The 4,509-nt window shown below is 37.8% G+C and overlaps 1 protein-coding gene across 1 annotated transcript in view; it reads right to left on the reverse strand.

Moving 5' to 3' along the window:
• LOC135100804 (organic cation transporter protein-like) overlaps window positions 1-2,610 on the reverse strand; it is an 18,587-nt gene extending 15,977 nt beyond the window's left edge. The window contains exon 1 of the mRNA XM_064004139.1: window positions 2,493-2,610. The gene's annotated coding sequence lies outside the window, so the exon portion shown is untranslated. The remainder of the gene's footprint in view (window positions 1-2,492) is intronic.
• Window positions 2,611-4,509: the final 1,899 nt, after the last annotated feature.

Below are 4,509 nucleotides of genomic sequence, written 5' to 3' on the forward strand. Positions count from 1 at the left end.
GCACTCTTTGGAAAACCTCTCCTTCTTTTAACACTACACTGCGCACAATACAAATACGTATCTACACACTCCTATCACCAAAATCATATGCATGAAAATAAACAGGAGACTCTCAGTCCCAATCTGTGAAGGTGACCGTGAATGTCCCAGGCTGTCCTTTGATAACAGGCCAAAGGTGTCTTAGTACTTTTCTGTATATTTTGTGGTTTTACATCTAACTTTCAGTCTCTGAAACTTTAACTCACTTCATCAAGGCCTCATCTTCTATTCCTCACATAAACCCAGGGTTCAACTGTTCTCCTATGTATTGCACATATTTGGAGCTGTCATTCACTAAAAATCTTAACTGTATATTTCACATCTCTGCTCTTGCTTAATCAGTCTGCATGAAGCTGGATGTTCTTGTTTCGTTCCCGCCAGTACTTTTTCCTCCTCCCAGCTGCTCTGTACATAGGCCTTATCCGTCTATGTATGTGGTACTGCTCCTACATATGGGAATGTTCAACTCACACAGCCGTTCTAAACAAGGCAAAGTCAAGGAGCTCTCCGTCTCAGACTTCTCTGAGCCTTCTCCACCAACTTCAGACTGTCTTGGATCTCACTCATCACTGCAACGTTGCATGTCTTCTTATTTCATACTGTTTTTAAGGTTGCTACTCTTCTGAACTTGCTTACCGCATGTCTTCTCCCTCCCCCGTCCTCGTTACACAAGACATTCTGCTTCAGCTCACCCTTATTCAGTCTACCTCACTAATGCGAGAGTTAACCATTACCTTCACTCTTTCATCCCTTCCACTATTTTAATTTTTCCTCCTTCCTATGACATGAACTGTTTCAAGAAAGAAATATCAAGGAACCTCACAAACTAAACTGGCCAACTCTTCTATTTTTTCTTCATTTTTTTTTATGGGGTCGAATAGTCTCTCTCTCTCTCTCTCTCTCTCTCTCTCTCTCTCTCTCTCTCTCCTCTCTCTCTCTCTCTCTCTCTCGTCTCTCTCCTCTCTCTCTTCTCTCCTCTCTCTCTCTCTCTCTCTCCAACTTATCATATTGCCAAAACATCTGTATTGTAAAGTTCCTGATTCCCACGTGTCTTCGTGTGAGTCCCAGATGACACGATGCCCAAATGCCCCCATGCCAAACAAACATGAAGGATGTAAGGTCGAAAAGTTTTGATCACCATATTATCTCATTATTATCAGTACAAAATTGCTTCCATCTAATAGTGATAAAATTATGATTATGACAATGTTGCTGATCGAGAGAATAATAATAATAATAACAATAATAATAATAATAATAATAATAATAATAATAATAATAATAATAATAATAATAATAATAATAATAATAATAATAATAATAACAACAACAACAACAACAACAACATTAATAATAATAATAATAATAGAATAATAATAACAAAGTGAAAAAATAATAATGCAGTAGTAGTATCACTCCTAATAATCTGCGTAAATAAAATAAGAGCACAAGAATCCAAGGGACATCACAATATTATTTGAAGCAGGAAGACAAGCAATCAAAGATAACAGCTGATATTGATGTAGATGAACACACACACACACACACACACACACACACACACACACACACACACACACACACACACACACACACACACACACACACACATCACAAACATCACTCCTCCACTACTACTACTACTACTACTACTACTACTACTACTGCTATCTCATTGCCATCTTGATAAACTCGAAAATATTAATTGAAATATTTCTTCGTACAAATAGCATTCCCAGTGGGGGAAGGGAACAAGTCATGTCACGCTTTTAAGAAGTGGCCAGAGTACACTCTAACTTGTAATGGTCCACGAGTTAGCAAACTAGAGAGGAGATACTACGTAATGATAGTGACCGATAGAGGTTACTCGACTTCCGTAGGAGAACTGATACCCACCATCCACCTCATGACGCCCACCGCTCTGAGTTACCCTTGTTTAACTCCGCTGCCCTCCTGTGTAAAGGCCACTTGCAGCCTTGACGAAGGAAGTTCCAGGGGTTGCGTAACTACTCTAACTGGAGGATGGCTACTGAAAACTTAACCCATGGGTTATGGAAATCATAACCACAAATCTATCAATGTAAAGGGAGAGTTATAAAATCATGCCAAAAATTTACCTTTACTTAATATAAACAATTTCACTTTATAACAAAGAAATGTCTTCTAAAGATAACTTATTACACCTTAGGAGAACAATCATTATGAACTAGTGATAAGGTTTTATCTTAATCTTTCGATCAATCCTTCTGCACATGACAAAATGCAAAAATTATCCTTCCTACTACTATGCGTTGCGCGTGTACTTACGTATTTGACAAGTGAAAGTTAAGCAAACGGCGATTCCTTACATTGTGCTTTTACTATGATAAGTATATTACAAGAAATCACCTTTATATAGCGCGATACTAGTCTCAGTTATATTGAACATTAAGTTACAACCCATGCTGCTATACCTTCAGTAAGGAGACGCGCGCCGCCCTGCCCTTCTTTCCACAGACACCTGGCTTACTACCTGCACGGCCGCGGCGTACGCGCGCAGCCGCGCACACATGCTGCCGCTTCCCCATTCCACAGTGTTGCCAGTGTCAGCTTCTGCAACACTCAACTTCTCAAAGTAAAAATATCTTATATCTCTTGTTTCTTATCTTATTCTAATTTTGTGCTTTATAAGTTACCTAAATGTGAAATTATGCTCATAATATCTACAAGGTTCTCATCAGCTATTCGAAAACCGAAATATTGCTAAGCAACTGTTGAGAGAGAGAGAGAGAGAGAGAGAGAGAGAGAGAGAGAGAGAGAGACTATCGTCAACATTAGGCAGGAGTAACTACTGGGAAAATCATATAGAGCCTCGACGTCGCCTTGATTCATGGCTTAGGTGTTGGTCCCCAAATAGTCTCTCTCTCTCTCTCTCTCTCTCTCTCTCTCTCTCTCTCTCTCTCTCTCTCTCTCTCTCTCTCTCTCTCTCTCTACCTACTTACCTACCTATCTATCTATTAATCTCTCTTTTACAGAGATATAGCATAAGCTATGTATGCTTTCAACTAAACTAGAAAAATAAAACGAAAATAAAGAGAATATTTGCTTACAAGTATTATCCTCGGAAATTTGAAAATATCCTGCTTACCTGGTAACATTGAGCCTGAGCATATAAAGAAAGCCCCAACTCACTTTTGGGGATACTTCGTGAAATATTTTTATTATTAGTTATGATTAAAAGGAGCATCTACAAACATATAAAATTAACTTCTGTATATCAAGTATCCTCTATTAAGCTAAATGCAATATTTGCGAAATATTTTCATGATATATATATATATATATATATATATATATATATATATATATATATATATATATATATATATATATATATATATATATATATATATATATATATATATATTTCTCTTTTTTCGGTACACAACTGGCAACTGCGCACTTCCTCCTATTTTACTTCTTCCTTGTATAAGTTACCTTAAAGTTGTGTATTGTTAAGAGAAAGCACACACGCACCTGTGCGCAATTAACGTCAAAAAGAAATAATGTCTAGCAATGATTACCTTCATGGTTAAATGCGCCAAGATAAGGAGCGTTTATTCACCGCAGATGTGGCAGCACCGATCCAGAATGACACCAACTTCTTGTCGCTACGGAAGCCTCCCAGATCCATACGACCCCTGAGCATAGAGTTGATAACATCATACATCTCCTGTACTGTAACATCAGCCATGCTAACACGATCCTCAACACAAAAGCTCAGACTGGTGACGTCACGCTGATGGAGAAGCAGGACATACTCGTGGTCTTGCTTCACGCGAGAGCTCAAACGTCAACGCCTCCTTCCCTTCATCTCTTGATATTTATCTATACTATCCACATTATGGTGGGTGTATGTATATGTGAGGCACAGATACACACGGCCCACTTCCTTGCCTATGAGGTTCGCGTCTCGTCGAGCCATAAAAGTTTTTTTTTTTTTTTTTTTTCATTCAGCGATCTGTCACTGTCCTTGAGAAATGAGATGGGGTGGATGATGCGCAAGAAAAGTTTACAACTATATATGATTTATAAGTGAATGTGAGTTTTCCCTAAAATGACGCAGAAGGTGCATGGGCCTTGGTTTAAGGACTAATTAACTGTCAGAAGTCTGTCTCTTAAGAATGCCTGACAATTACGTAATAAGTCATTTTTTAAGGTAAAATTCTTGTTTTTGTATGTGCATAGTTGATATTGACAATCTACTGATCTTTCAATTTCAGGGTGTATATTGTTACTGGTCTTCAAAGGCAGGTGCTTCAGCCAGGGTTAAGACTTAAGAGAGAAGAAATCCCTGATACAGAAAAAATGGAGTATATGTATATATTTATAAAATCTGAATATTTTCATTTGCAGGTATGATAGTTGTAGATTACGTATTCTTAATAACTGAATCACTGCATATGCAATGGCCAGTAAAAAAATATGCAT

This window comes from Scylla paramamosain, chromosome 5, assembly GCF_035594125.1.
Source record: "Scylla paramamosain isolate STU-SP2022 chromosome 5, ASM3559412v1, whole genome shotgun sequence".
Lineage (NCBI taxonomy): Eukaryota > Metazoa > Arthropoda > Malacostraca > Decapoda > Portunidae > Scylla > Scylla paramamosain.